General features: G+C 41.7%; 1 protein-coding gene across 6 annotated transcripts in view; it reads left to right on the forward strand.

The window, feature by feature from the left end:
* The window catches only part of qkia (QKI, KH domain containing, RNA binding a), a 76,237-nt gene that overhangs the window by 50,422 nt on the left and 9,668 nt on the right, over positions 1 to 16,147 (forward strand). The gene's annotated exons all lie outside the window — the stretch shown is intronic.

Here is a 16,147-nt window from a genome sequence, read left to right on the forward strand (position 1 = left end):
TGGAATATGATTATGGTGAGCCCAAGTAGAGGAAAGATAGTACTTTTTTTTTTTTTCAGGCCTGGGTGGGTGAGTTAATGCAAAGTCAATTTGTTGTTGATCACATGGTTAATCGATGAGATATTGAGTTGAATACGCGATTCTAATAATATTGGATAGCTGCAAGCAAAGTAAGGCTGTCATCAGGGTATATTAGCCAAATTACTGTACATTACATTGACAGTTTAACACCCAGTCAATCAGTTCTTCTCATGGTGTAGGAAAGCTCTGATTGCATGTTGTTAGAGCGTCTCCTATGTTCTCAGTAGTGGTCTTTTGCTCCTTCGGTCCTGTGAACTTTTCAACCTCTCCTTCACATTAACCTGAATTCGGGATAACGTCTGCAAGATGAGAGACACAGAGGGAGGCAGCCAAGGATGGGTGGGCAAGCGTGGTTACAGCTTTTCTTTCAAGTATGGATTTCCTTGACTGATCCTGCCCTCACATACACACACGCGCGCACACTCAGTGAAGCCTCTCAACCTGCATCCGCATAGAGGCAAACAGGCGCACACTTACACAGTAGGCTAAATCGGCTTGCTCATCACTTGAGTCTTTGGTTGAGACCCTCATACAAATCATAGGTACATTGCACTTTGGGTAACCTTCACTCAAATGCTTATATAAAACAACAGGAAAGACTGAGTCTAAAGTGAAGCAGTTGACTGAGTACTTCACTCCTAAATTTGAAGTAATGGTAGCTTGAGGCAGCTCGGTGCACCAGGTGACTCACAGTGTGGCGTGCTGTTTTGATGTGGGTTTCATTTTCTCCCCATGCTAGTGTAGGTTTTCTTTGGTTACCTCTCCCCACATTCCACAAACGTGCATGTTAGGCTCATAGAAGACAACATTTTTCAATAGGTATTAATGGCTCTCAGTACATATCCTTCAAATGGCTGACTGGCAACCAGTCCATGGTTTACCCCATGTCTTGCCCAAATCCAGCTGTGATTATGATCCAGCTCACCAGAGACCTCAAAGAGGACAAACACTATCGAAAGTAGAGTCATAGTAGCTTGAGACCATTCTGGACTTTGAAAGTATAGCAAAAAAAAAAAAAATCTGCGGTAACTAGCCGAATTTCAGCCATAAAGCATCAAAAAGTGGACCACTCTTTATGTCGATAATGATCAGATTTTAAACTAAAAAAATTTTAATTTAAACAGTAATTCCCTCAGAAAATTAAAAGGGGGACTTTTTTAAATTTTTATTTATTTTGTAGTTAAAGAGAAAACGCTATTAATTGGTTCATTTATATAAAAATAATGGAAGGCTATACATAGCTTGCCACACAACAGCGACGTTACATTCTTTACAGTCACAGAAGTGTAAAAATGCATTTGAATGTAAATGTAAAGCTTAACAACAAAACTGCCATGAGGAATAGTCATATTGGTGTAAAAAGAAAAGAAACCCTGTAAAGCATAACGACAAACCATTCCATGTTTTACGTATCAGTGATAGCGGGTCTGGAAATATGATAAAACGGCATACTATGCACAGCCGTATTGAATTTCAGAGCTTCGGCTGTTTTGGGATAAAGGTGGTCTGCTTTCAATGGTAAAATGCTAAACTAAAGGCATTAAAAAAACGTAACACACGCTAAGTAAGTGTAACATCACATAACACCTAAACTGAAATAATCAATGTGTGCCGTTGGCCCTTGCATTATTTTCACGTCTAATGTTTATACGAAGAATAAAGCATATAATTTGTTTTGTAAAGGAACAGAGCATAAATCCCCAAATGTAAATATAAACATGTTCCCCCGGAGACAATTTCACAGCGTTGCATATTTTGCTCACTGACAAATGAAATTGTTACGCTTTGGAGATAAATGTCGTTCAGAATTTCAAGTGTTTCAGTAGTCCAGGCTATTTGGTTAGTTGAAGACGTACTGGAAATATGCTCCGCGTTTGCACTTGCAAGTATGCTCGAGTAGTGCACAAACTAAATTATTATAAAGTAAATCCTACAAAATAGGTAATTCCCCATTTAGACGGACGGACAAGTCCGCACTGAATATTCTTCAGTAATCGTGTTTTGTCTTTATTCTGTTTCAACTCTCATTCTCTCCGCCTCCTCTGTCAGCAGTGTATGACAAATGAGTACACCACACCATCTGGCCGCATCCATCCATGTGTGCCTCCCCAGTTAATGAGGTTTATTTTCTTAGATCCAAGCCATCACTGTCATTCTCCTTTGTTTACTCTTAATGTACCTCATGCATGATGTGTTGCCGTATCCATAAACGGGAGGGGAAAAACCATCAGGTGCCATCGAAGCTAAAGGATTTCCTCGCTTATTCACACCTCAACGTGAAAACGCTATTTTATACACCAGGCAGTACTTGATCTAACGTCAACATTTATGCTTCTTTGATTACAAATGATAATGGGAGATCTGTGGGAAAGCCGCTCTCGCTCGTTACCTATAACCCAACGGGATCCAATTGAATGAAAGCCAGGCTGTGTATATTTGCCAGTACGTTTCCACAAGTGCAATGAATCATATCAAATAACGGCACAGCATTGTTAACCTTCTAAGCCCCTCATCAGTCAAATCAAAGATAACTGTCAATTGGGTGGGATTATCAAGTAATCATAAAACAGCACGTGGTTCACCGCCCAAATCTGTTTGCTGTGTTTCACATAAATATGAACATTTATCCATGCAATTTCTAAAAGGGCTTGCCCTCATTATGGTCTCCAGAGAACTTGAGCCGATCCCATTTGACTTTGGGCAAGAGGTGGGTAGACTTTGGTCTGGTCGCCAGCCAAATGTGGGGCACACATCAACAACCATTCTAATTCGTAGATAAGGACAATGGACCTTTCCGATGGCAACCTTAAGCTTTGCCCCCTTAGACATGTCCCACAAGCTTTCAAAATGGGGATTGAGCAAAACATGTTTGTCGATTCTCTACCGCGTATTCCAGACAATATTGGGGTATGTTTTTTGCCAAATGCCTCAGTCTTGTCCAAGAGGGTTCTACAGAGAGGTCTCAACTATTTCACGCAAGGATATCTACACGGAATTAAGATGTTGGACGGAGCAGGACGCAATGTCAAGAGTTGCAGCGAAATGTTGCCGATCGATGCAAAAACGTTAGACGCCTCACAAACTTCATGTAAAGCAGGGTGACTACTTTTTACTTGGAAAGAGCACAAGTAATATCATTGTAGTCTTTATAAGTGAGTGGGCGTATTCATTTGACTTGGCTCGTAATCAAACCCATTGTTGTCTGTCTTAAAAGTTTGATGTGATACAAATAGGCAAATAGTCATTTCCCTTGTATGACATTCCCCATTTAGTATCACTAACCCGACTCTTCGGCATCAAACATTACACACTTCATTCAGCAGGTCAATGATAAAACAAAAAAAGTGAAAGTTGTTGTCCTGCAATGTATGAAAATGAATCAACGGGGCCCCTTCAAATATAGCAGGATATCTTTCATCAGAATTGCACGTTCCCCAAGCGCATCTGAGGACTATATTCTTCGTAACATTAACTTTTCCAAGTGCAGGCTACTGACAATCAGCATTGCCTGTGGGACAATACGGCGAGAGGGGCGGGTTAAGCAAGGGGTTAAGACAACGCGGCTATCTGATTGGCTATTATTGAACGAGTGAGCGACAGGTCGGAAAGGTCCATTTAGTTTCATACATGAAACTGGCATCCATGTTCTTGGTATGTGGGAGGAAGCCAGAGTGCTCTGAGAAAACCCAGGCAAGGACGCAGGAAAAAATAAACTACACATGGAAAGGCTGGAGCCCAGATTCACACGTCCAACCTCAGATCTGTGATGCAGATGTGCTAACCACTCGTAACTGTAAACAATTACATGTTCACGTCAGTGGTAGTCAGAAGACCTTGTATACTGTGTTCTGCTATCTGTCCTAATCAATCTCGCTCAGGAATAAACTGAAAGGACAACCATTAGTGTTTCCCATTGTTTATAGCAGTAATATAGAACATGTTGCAACCAGTTTTAATATCCCATTTTAATGACTAGGAAGACTTCAAGTAGACCATGGCTGTGGGTTGGTGTTTTTTTTTTTTCTGCCAACTTGGCAGCACATTCCCCCCAGACTACTATTACCGTCATCAGGCTAATAAAAGTGTTGTGCTGGATCATATTAACCCAAGGTGATTTATACCTCCCTGGATAGCAACAGGCTACGGACAAGGTACAATGTACATGTATGCATGCACACGCACGCTACTCATACCTTCTCGATTCTGATACCTCTCTGCAACATGAAGTGTTCATCCTTTTATACTAACCACGGCGTAGTCACGGTGATGTCTTAGTGTCTAATTGTTATTTTCTAGCCTTTTTTGTCTCAAATGGTCATAGGTAGTGCAATCTTTTTACCCCCCAACCCTCCTCTTGTCTTTAACCCTCATCCATCTTTCCACTATGATGCTCCTTTATCCAGCCTTCCCATTCAAGGTCGTATGTAAGACATCTGTTGAAATCTTCTATTGTGATTGAAACTAAATGTTAAACACCAAGAGGTCTTATTTTAGCAATGTGAATGAGAACTAGAACACTGAAACCTCCAAGTTGTCATTTAAAACAAATGTTCCCGTTGGAAATGTAATAATTTGTTCTGACCTCAAAATGTCACTATTATGAAATCTTAAGGCAATGTTTTAAAGAAACATTTTGCATTCTGTCAAGCAAGTGTATAAAGCGATCAACCACTGAACAATAAAACTAAACTTGCAGGGACCAGGAAGAACAATGTTTTATCGCTATATCATAATACATTTCTATTGATGTTCTGTCATTACACTTTTCCTCTGTGCCAAGTGGTCCAAATTTTGTGGCAGCCTCCCAAAAAAAGCCCACGAAAAAGCAGAACACTGAACTATCATTTAACATCACACATGATGATGCTTTTACGTTGTTGAGCATACAATATCTTATCTCAAAACTGTTTTTCTAAAATATATGTTTCGGGTTTAGGACTTCATCTTTGCAGGTTACACTTTATTCATTTATTTCTGAAAGTTTATGTTTACCTTTAATAACTGAGATGTAAAAAGTAAATGGTAACCATGTGTGTAGTGTTTGGTGACGATTTACTTTTTATTTTTTTAATCAATACCAGTAAGTAAGAACTAATACCCAAGTGTACTTTTTTTTTTCCAATTCAGCCAAGAGTACTTGGCCAAGCCCTTTCTACAGGTATACCTGGGCAGTGTGCCCAACTCATTTTAGTACTGGAAAAAAAACACATCAACTACAAACATGTTTTTCAGTTTTACTTGCATGTTGGCCAATGCCTTGTTGCCAGCCTCCATCCAACAGGAGGAACTTGATGTGGTCTTGGCTGATAGAATGGTTCCTGCTATTTCTCCCAGCACACTCACCATCTGCCCATTCCTGCTCGTATCGAGCTTTAATGGCCTCCTGAGGTGCAGACAGGTGGCTTAAGAGACGGTACCCCTGTGGCGATAACCCAGAACACCTTTCCAATGGAAATCTGATTGTTTAGCCATTTTGCTTCATACAGTGTGTGTGTTTTGTGATGGAAAATCTTAATTAAGTGCAACCACAAACGGGCCATAAGCATCTCCCTTAGGGGGCACTTGTCTTTTGAGGGATTTTGTGCGTTTGCGTCTTATGTGATAGAGCCTGCTTATGCACTAGAAAATGGCTTTTTAGTGCCAAAATGTTTCATCACTCATTTTTATTATGAATAGTGGAAAGTAGTAGTAGGAAAGTGAACCGCAGCTCCAGATGCAAAACATCTACTCATATCTCCCAGAAATCTATTTGTCACTCCAAGTCAGTCATTTATTCAGAGATGAAGCATTCTCAAAATCCAAGAAGTTAATACTTCCTTTTGCTCTTTGTTTTTCCTTGAACTGTCATTGGGTAGCAAATTGATCTTTCCCATCAGGTCTCTACGGGAATTAGTCGTGCTTCTCTCCCCGTTTCTTTCACTCAGATTTTCAAGTCTGCTACAATTCCCCCAGTGAATGTGTGCTCTATGTACACAAGCCCTCAGCACCGGAGGCAAAATTGTCTTCGCCTGCCGCACTGTCCCCTTAATTTATTTTCACACCCTCCTTCTCCACAAAGGTGCCTTCCATCATTGTAAAAACGAAGGGGGGGGGGGGATTTCCTAATCCACCTGGCCTGCTTGTCTTTCAGAGGCCTTCTCAAGTGCCCCAATACAAATATCAGTTAGAGGAAGCTCTAACAAGCCTAGGCTGTTTTTAATCTGCCATGGTCCTCCAGGGGTCATGAGAGGGGACCCTGTGAGCCCCTTAGCCAATCTCTTTGCCTTACTTTGAAGGTCCTCCTAATCCCTTTTAGAGAGAGTCAACGAAATGCTGAAGCCTGTTTGTGTGTGCATATAGAAATATATATATATATATAATAAATGTGTGTATTGTGTGTAGAGACACACACACAAAGTGTTCCCCCATTTAACGCTGGGGTTACATTCCAAAAAATACTCGCATTAAGTGAAATCCGTCACGTAGAAGTTTTACTTTGTTTTTTCGTTCATTATATATATTTTTTGTTGACAGGATGTTTTACGTCATATACATTTTTAACACGGAAACACACATGGAAGCGCACTTTGATTTCTGCATCCCCAGTCACCATGTTTAGAAGTGTTCACGCAAGGAAATGGGATTCGGGCGCTTAGCATTGGGTGACCTAAAGTCTGTTGATACAGTTCTACTCCTATCTTAAAACCAAGTGCTTTGCTAACGGATGATGAACTCCATTCTTGTCCAAGTCCGGTCATCTCGATGTTGAGGGACTCCAAGAAATATAAGATTCTACCTAACTTTACCTTCTTGATAAATCTAACATGTAACCAAACTTACTCTGGTTCTTCTTGGTCATGTCATCGTAGTTCTGCCATGACATGGTCGTTTTACACGCATGGTGCAGAAGCGTCTTGACTGTATTACAACAGTAACGCAGGAATTTTTGGATGCAAAAGATAACTCTTCGCCATTCAGCAACCATTCACGGCCATCGACGATTTAGTCTTCAATAACGTCATGTTCCATTTGAGATTTGAACCTGGATCTGAATCATACGTGCCAACCACAATTTACCATCCTACCGTTTATATAATCATACGAGGCATAGTTTTGTTACTTGAGGGTTTTGTGGTAGTGAACTGGTATTGAGGCATTTATCAATGTAATATAAGCATTTAACGTGTAAATGGTATTCTCAAAGTCCTGAATGTTCAAGTTATGTTTTTTTGTTTTTAAATCAAAGTTTACGCTCGATGTGTTTTACTGTACCGTGTATCAAGTGTTTCATGGTACTGTCTCAAAAATTGTAGTTGAGACTTCAATTTTTGTATCTGACTGTACAGGACCAGGCAGGTTCCGTATTCGAGTCTCACATCTTGCCGGAGGTACTTTTTTTTTTTTTTTTTTTTTTTCTGTCCTTCGCTAAAGCTACGGTGATCATCTCTGAGTCAGAATCTCACAATCTGATGCAAATCCTCTGCCAGTATTTAAAGCTCCCCCCAAATCATCCCTAGCCAAATCCCCTCAAGATATTCCCCGCTCGATTGGAGGGCATTAAAGGATCGCGGGTGACAGAACAATACACCGTCTGGCAGCCTGGTCGAGTAAGGGATAAATGGGAAGGGAGGGAAAAAATATCAGGGGGCGCACGAGGGTACAAATTTGGTCGAAGGGGTAGAAGAGGTCGACAAGGAACAAGAGATGAGAGACCAGTTGCTTGTTGGGTTGTACAACGCACCGTTGTAGGGCTGCATCATCCTGCCTGCTCTTAGTCCGCTACCTCATCTGTCAAAGCCGAAGCATTTCCAAAAGCTTTAATAATCGTGATGTTAAATCTGTATATATTTTTCAAGGTTATTTATGTGGACTTTAATCCACTCTTAATGCTGTTATGCTACATGAAATGCCAGCCTGCTTTGAGAATAAACAACATCACTCAGAATTTCTGCTTTTCCCCTTTTTAGTACTGGAAATATTTTTGATGAAAGGCACATCTAGTATATTTTTAGCAAACAAAACTGTGGAAGGCAAGGTACTCCCATTAGATGACTAATCCTCACCAGACCTATTTTTATCCTCATCAAACCTACATTTTACTAAAAGTTTTGTACCTTGTAAGCTTTGTAATTTAGCAGGATGTTAAGTATTAGCATGCGAGCTAACTCCTGAATTTCAACGGTACTTCACTAAGCCATTTGATTGACTGTAATGGGGAGGAGCAGCCACAAAGTGTTTGTAATAATCTGACTGGAGTCAGGTTTGCGTCTATGCTAATGAGCGAGGGTGTTGGCGGTTTAACATGACTAATGGCGCTTGTCGCTAACAGAGCTGTCTCGGACTGAGGATGTGAGCAATAGGTGGAAAGGGGAAATAAAGAGGCTTTGCAAGGTAGCGTTGTGACGATTTGAAGGAAGTCACTGCCAAGAGTTGCCGGAGATTGCATTGACTTGGACTTTAGGGAGAGCATTTCAGTCAATTTTCTCAGTCTTAAAAGTCGTATTCTTGCACTGACGCTTGAAGGGAACTTTTAGTGTAATTGAAATGTGTCTGTGGTGTGAGATAAAGCTTGTTGTCGCGTAATCTGTGGTAATTGTGTCTGAAAATTTCCTTGAACAAGACTGTAATCCCCCTCAGCCATTAATTTTTTGATTTCATTGGTTAAAAGGAGAAATATACACTAGGTTCCTAATTATTATGCACAATATCTGCCATTTGTATCAGCCATTTACGAATATCAGAAAACACTATACGGACTAAATTTAGGATTTTACTCCTGGGTTATCGACTTGCCAAATTCGGGTTACATTGCTGCCACTGAAATGAAACTCCCTTGTAAAAAGAGGAGTGTCCTTGATTACTTAATAATGTTTTTGTTATTCCACTGTATTTGTACTTTGGTTTCCGTGGAAAAAAAAAATAATAGGGGTCTGGTTAGTTCAACACTCCCGGTTTTTGTTTCTACCCTGAGACATCCTGCCAGTTTTCTTCAGCTGCGTCAAATTGATTAGGCTCGTCGTTTTGTTTATTTTAGTGTTAAGATGTTTTGAGGCCCATCACAAGTGCTCATTTCTTCCTTCCCCCTTTAGCACGCCACTTTTCCTGTGGAATGTAGAATTGTTGATTAGTCATCTTGGCAGCGTGGTGGGAGTAATCATTTTCCTCCAGATGTTAGTTTGGGAAGAGACCAAATAGAATTGGGGAAACAGGGGTGTTCATGTGCGGGTGGGGTGGGAACAGCTGTTATCGCTACCGGTTCCACCCATCAGCAGCAGATGAAGTCATCCACTCCTCCCTCTTGCAGGAACGTCCCTCCCCACGCATTCCCACATTCCACCTCACTGTGCATCCCGGGAGGCTCACTGGGCAGGCCGTGTTTACCTCTGAGGTGATTGCGCCTGTTTGGAGAGGCTGACCCCGTCCCCGCTAAGGTCCAAAATTACGTGAATATGTTCAAGTGTGTGTGGATCGGCAGTGACTGGCAGCGAGGCCAATGATGGAAAGCAAGCCTCTGCCAGTGTCAGCACATGCGGGAGCAGACAAATTGGTTTTCACTGCGCTGTCTTCAGGTATCACTCACCACCAGCGTTGTCTCCTCCATCATGTACACTTTCTCACTGTTTTGCTGCTCCATCCAAGGCATTTCTCTCCATGCCTGTTATTTAATCTCTCCAAGCTGTGCTGCCGTACAGAATGGCTGTTTCGGTTGTATAATAATAAATACATTTAAAAAAAAAACACCCACTTGCACCCTTGGTCTCTTGTTGCAAAAGAGACACGACTCTATAAAGACTCATAAGACAGCTAGCCATCTGTTCCATTTTGTTCCGATTTTCTCTGTATTTCCCAAATTGTTTTTTACTGGTACAAATGGATAAGTCAGAAATGTTTAAGAGGAAATTTTGAACACCAAGATTACTTGGGCCTAGATTTCTAAACCACAATATACAATGTATTGTAGATTAACATAAAACATATACCTTATGATATATAACTATCTGATGTGTAGGATATTTTGTTAACATATGAGTAAACAGTTTCATTGATTGAATTAACCGATTTTATTGGAAAAAAAGGGGCTACTAATCCTCCTTCAGCTGTTATATCGGGCCCTTAACACAGGTGGAATTGGGCCCGTTTGCAAGGGGTTACCGGAACTCGAATCAAACATCATGTAATTATTTGATTGCGGTGGGAAGCAGCACACCATTACGTCGATATGGCTTATCGCCGGATTTGTTTAAAGGGCAAAGACGGAAAAATGCCAGGCTCCGATGTGGGAGCTTTTCTGGATCTCTGTGTAAAATAGTCCCGTTATGCATAAACCTGAACCCCAATGAACATTCCAGGCAAGTCCACGTACCAAAGAGAGGAATCTTACTGGTGCCAAGTCGCTGTAATAACGGTTATCATTTTGCAGTAAAGGTGACACACATGGTTGGCGTCAAACCACGACGATAAACTCAGTTTGTCATGCTACGGATTTTTTTAACTTATTCAAACTAAGGTATATTTTAAGTGGGAAAGTGTCACAACGACAATTTAGCATGCACAGCGTGACCTCATTGCAAGGTTGTCAGGAAGGCAGTGGGACATTGCTAACCTACTTTATCTGATCACACTGCCATCTACCTTCAGTTTCCTCCTCCCTCTCCTCTTCCTTCTCCATGTCTTGCTCCTCCCTGATAGCTTTTACCGCTCTGCTGATCGCACAAATAGGCCTCATTGATTGAATCTGATTCTCGTGGATAGAGCAGCTTTATTGAGTGGTGTTTTTTTTTCTCTCTCTCCACTGACGGACAGGAGAAGGAAGAGAGCGTTGCTTGTACATGCATACATGTGTGCATGTTAGGACTACGAAAGGAAAACTTCCTCCTCTCATCTGTCTTTCTCGCTAGCCGCTATTCCTTATTGCTCTCTCGGGCATTCCCACTTGCAGATCATTAGACACACACTCCTTTTTGGTTAAATGTTTTATAGCTGGTGAATCTGTGGCAAGGAGTCTCTTAATTGTGGCAAGATTAAAGTGTTAAACTGCTCCCCGATGGCGTTCATCAAACATTGATCCAAGCGGCATCTGCGGTCGGGAAGCATTTGCAACACTACATGATTCAAAACGATCCAACTCGGCTCCCAACAGTCCCCCGGTGGTATTATCTCGGCGCTTTTCACTCACATCTTACAGTCGATGTCTACAGACATTGCCGAGCTGTCATCTTCCTTGTCTCGAGCAAACTGGAACACTTACATTGCCAGGTGTAATCACCGAGTTTTCAAGGAATACTGCTGAAAAGACAATCTTCAAAAAAGTATATGAATATCGCAGTGGTGAATGGGTCAAAATAGCTTGTTAAAAAAATGCTGGTCGGAGGGATTTAACTAAGAAACTTCCCTTGTGTGAGGAAGGGCTTCAGTCAGGAGCATTGCTCCGAGTTAACATCCCAGAGCAAACCCGCCTTTTCCTAGACAGGAGTCACCTACCTAAATGGTGCCACCCTTGTTTTCATCTATGCCCGTTTAACCCAACACATAAACTTAGCAGTCCAAACATCCATATCCCAGCGTGAGTTGATTCGAAGCTGCAGCTGGCCACTGAGCCCGCTCAAACACTCGCACGCGTTTTAAAAGAGACATAAAAGCAGCTGCTTTTAATTTGTGGTCTGGTCTTCGAGGTTATGCAAAGATAATGAATTTTGATTAAATGCTGTCTACTTTGCAGTCTTACAGGTGTGCTTGACTGGGGTTGTTTGGGCTTGTTAATTAATATGTGCACTTTAGGGGTTGCAAAAAGTAATTAGTAATGATTTTTTTTTTTTTTTTTTTTTGTGGGTAGGGATGCTCTTCATTGAGGGTTTACTTTGTTAGTCAATGTGCCTTTGTTAGCCAATCCTTGTTCAACTACTCTGCTGTGTTTATTATTGTCAACAATACATATAAGACACCGCCTCTGGGGAGAAAGCTGAAAACTAGTAAACATACAATAGTCCATGTTAGCATCAATTGTTGGTGCGACTAACAATTTTTTTTAAAGAGTTATGACTGTACATCATACAATGCTTAAAGGTTACGGATGACCAGAATAACCCATGTGGCACCCTGGGTGAGATTTTATTTGGCTTTCTGGAGATAATCCAAAGTTCCTAGACACCTGTGTTATTGATAGTTGATTCTTGTGTATTGATTTTGTACCATGTGTGATATCTATACAAGGAAACCGCGGAACGTTGCATGACTTTTGACAAAACATATACCCTTAGTCCCAGCCAACAGAGCGCACCGAGTTAAAAGTCTCACCGAGTACATTTGTAAAGGAAATACCATTTGGTACATACATACACCGCACCTGTGTAAAAGCTGCAAATGCCACATTGAAATCTACGTTGAAACAGAGAGAGAGTGTATTTACAAAGAAAGACTGTACACAGAAAGAGTTTAACGCTAAAGCTAGCACTAATACTAACTGTGCCGGTTAAAATAATACTTTCCGGTAAATATCACTGAGACACGCCAGTAACACAGAAGCAACACGCTGGCACAGCGCTAACATTGCCGGTAAAAGTCACTTCCTCAACACATATATTCCACTGGTCTCACTCGTACTTTTTCCACTCGAGTGCCCCCTTGCGGCCGTTAGAAAAAATGCACAAATTAGTCGCATCACCGCATAAACTGCAGGGTTGAAAGCGTGTGAAAAAAGTTGCGCCTTATTGGCCGGAAATTACGGTGTTTGAAATCCAACCATCCCTTCCTTGCTTTGACGTAGTTCTCAACAGCTCTGTCGTCACAGTCCTTCTACAAAACAGATCTCCTTGAATGTCTTGTGATTAGGGATGTTGATCCAGCATGGCGATGTTCTAATCCAGGAACTGTTGGACGTTCAGGGCATTGTGAGCAGGCGCGTTGTCATGGCGAAGTCAACACGAGTTATCCTGAGATGGCTCTCGCTTCTTCTCGCGCGCTAAAGGCAGCAAACGCCCCAACATCTTTTTGTAGACGTGCTGGTTTGATCGTCATCACGCTGAAGGGGGAAAACGTGGTTTGCGTTTGAAATGTGACTTTTGTAGTCAGTCGTGGAAGTTTTCTGACACACCTCGAACAAAGGTTTGTACCAGTTTGTTTGAATTATTTCTGCATATTAATAGTACAAAAAAAATTCCAGTTCCATATTGCAAACACGTGTGGTGGGTTATTGACTAAATTACGCGTAGGTGTGAATACATTTGAAGGGTTGTTTATACAGTATCTGTGATGGGGTGGTGACCAGTTCAAGGTGTACACCTCCCCTCGCTGGAAGATAGGTGGGATATGCTGCAGCACGCCAGCAATCCTTGTGAGGATAAGCATTAAAGAAAATGGGGGGGGAAGAGGGGAAAAAAACATTCTATTGCAGTCTGTTTTTTGTTATCAACTGCAAATTACATCGCATGAGCCTCGGTTTATCTATCCAGTACCTGGAACTGAACTGTTACATCGCTGAATTTTGATGAATCCAGTGCCATCTTTTTTTGCAATCCACATTTAAAAACTGACACCCGGGCCTCCAATTTTTGATGCGTTCGATGGTGATTAAATTCAACTGATGTATGCTGCGCCGTTGCTGATTGCATTACCACTTCCCTCCTGTCGTCGTGGGCTTTATCTTTTAAAGGGGAAAGTGTTGCAGAATGTAAAGTGTTGCAGCCCTTGGGGAATGAGATGGGTAATGAGTGAGTCGCCGTCTGTACCGGAACTTTCTTGTCTTGTTAATTGGAAGTGCTGCTCCACTCATCACGTGCACGCGCACACACACTGCGACTATTCTCTCCCTCATATTTAGTCGAAAGACCGACCTGTCACTTTTTCCCTCTTTCTTAACCTTGCACACACTCACTTGCTCACACTCACTGTTGCCGCATTCAAGAGGAGTCTCAGGGGAAGGCTTAACTCTTCACCCTCCTCCTTTTTATTCCCCGTCTTCCCTTATCGGCGCCTGCTAGAGCAGCAGACTGTTGCCCGAGTGTCGGCGAGTCCGAGAATTAAGTCTGCTGCTCGCTTGTCTCCGCTCCTTGCTTTTCACGCCGAGTGTGTTACAGCGACGGCACGTGACGTTTTTACATGCAAATGAATAAACACAGCCATGAATGCGCTCTCACACAGGTTGCACAGCATGGAATTGCATTTAGACGTGGGATTAAATGATGATTACTCTTGACTGTTCACGCTTTCTCGCTTATTGCCTCCCTTTTGAAGACGTTTCAACGGCGACGTATTTCTTAAACAAGGCATAATGTATTGATACATCACCCTGGGGGTCAGCTAAACGTCACGGCACCCTCCATTTTGCCGAGTAATTTAACCTGACCTCTGTTTGAACGGAGTCTTGAGTGCCTACACATTTGAGTACGAAATCGCAGCTTGAGGGGAAATTGAGTTTTGATGGGGGAACGTGCGGCGTGAGTGGGATCTTTCAGGGATGGAGGAAGTGGGCGTGAGCTTAATTTCTTTCTGTAAATAATATGGGTCTCTAATTTAGCTGTAATTTAGCCGATTTTGTATTTATTTATCCAAATATTAATTGACAGGGATGACCGTGATGACGTTTGCCAGGGTGTTGATTGCGCATTTGATTACACACAGGAGAGGCAAGAAATTGTCTGTTAATTATCCTTCTGAGGTGTGGATTATGAGCATGCATTTATACAATTTAATGCCTTTTGGCATTTTGACTCAAGTACAAAGAACAGAACATTTGACTCCTCGTCATTTCCTTTCACCAAAGCCATTCTTGAGAATAGCTGACATAAGCTACTTTTTTTTCCCCCCACCCACCCACACACGCTGGCTGGTAAAATTGTTGCTATGGTAAATGTTTTGCTTTGCCACAATGTACCCTTTGCCGAAATTGGCGTGTTACAGGAATAAGTATTTGACTGCATTTCTTTGAAGGACTGCAGGGAAAGTTGCTGAATTTAATAAATCGTATGTTTGTTTTTTTTTTTTCGTTTTTTTTTTAAAGGAATACTTTTAATGATCTCTGAGGATTGACCGGAGCTAAACTTTCTGAGCTGACTTCATGAGTTGTTCTTTGGATGATGAACTCACTGAGGCAGAACCAACAGGGCCTCTGCTGGTTGTAGCCAAGCACTGCACTCCATTTTGCTTGATTTTCTCTTCAAAACAAGACTCGACAATTAGCTCCCAAGATTTCTCAATCAGTTAATTGCTCTTTTTAATGATATGGGTGAGTCTCTGAATGTTCTGTACTTGTTACGACACTAGTCTTCTATTGAGCCGAATACCATAATTTCCGGCCTGCAAGCCACGACTTTTTTCACACACTTTCAACCCTGCGGTTTATGTGGTCATGCGGCTAATTTGTGCATTTTTTTCTAATGGCCGCAAGGGGTCACTCGAATGGAAAAAGTAAGAGAGACACCAGTGGAATATATGTGCCGAGGGAGTGACTTTTACCAGTATTTATTTATTTATTTTTTTAAATCCGGCCCTGTTAGCGCTGCGCTAGCTTGTTGCTGCTGTGTTACTGCTGTGTCTCTTTGATTTTTACCAATATGTTTTGTTTTTTACCTGGCCCTGTTTGTGCCTCCCTAGTGCGTTGCTGGTGTGGTACTCCGGTGTCTGAGTGATTTCGGTATGTTTTTTTTTTAAACCGGCCCTCTCAGTGCAGTCCTACCGTGTTGCTACTGTGTAGCTGCTGCAACAGTTTTTTTTTTTTTTGTTTTTGTGTACCAGCCCAGTTCATGTTACCGTGTTGTGGCTATGTTAAGCTATAGTATTAAAACTTTAAAAACTCTTTCTGTGTACCGTCTTTCTTTGTAAATATCTCGTGTTTCAACGTGAGTTTCAATGTGAGCACTTGCGGCTTTTGCACAGGTGTAGCTTATGTATGTACCAAATGGTATTTCCTTTCCAAATGTTCCGGGTGAGGCTTATAATCAGGTGACCTATGTAGGCTGCGAATTATGGTAATGTTTTGCTAATGTGGAGGTCGGCGCCAGGGTGCCTCGGCTTCCCAGAGGTGACCCCATGTTGCTCATATTTGGACAGCAAACTAGGAAGAAGTGACAGAAGTCCTACCAGTCAATGAATC

Source organism: Syngnathoides biaculeatus, chromosome 15 (genome assembly GCF_019802595.1).
Source record: "Syngnathoides biaculeatus isolate LvHL_M chromosome 15, ASM1980259v1, whole genome shotgun sequence".
In the NCBI taxonomy this organism is placed as follows: Eukaryota; Metazoa; Chordata; class Actinopteri; order Syngnathiformes; family Syngnathidae; genus Syngnathoides; species Syngnathoides biaculeatus.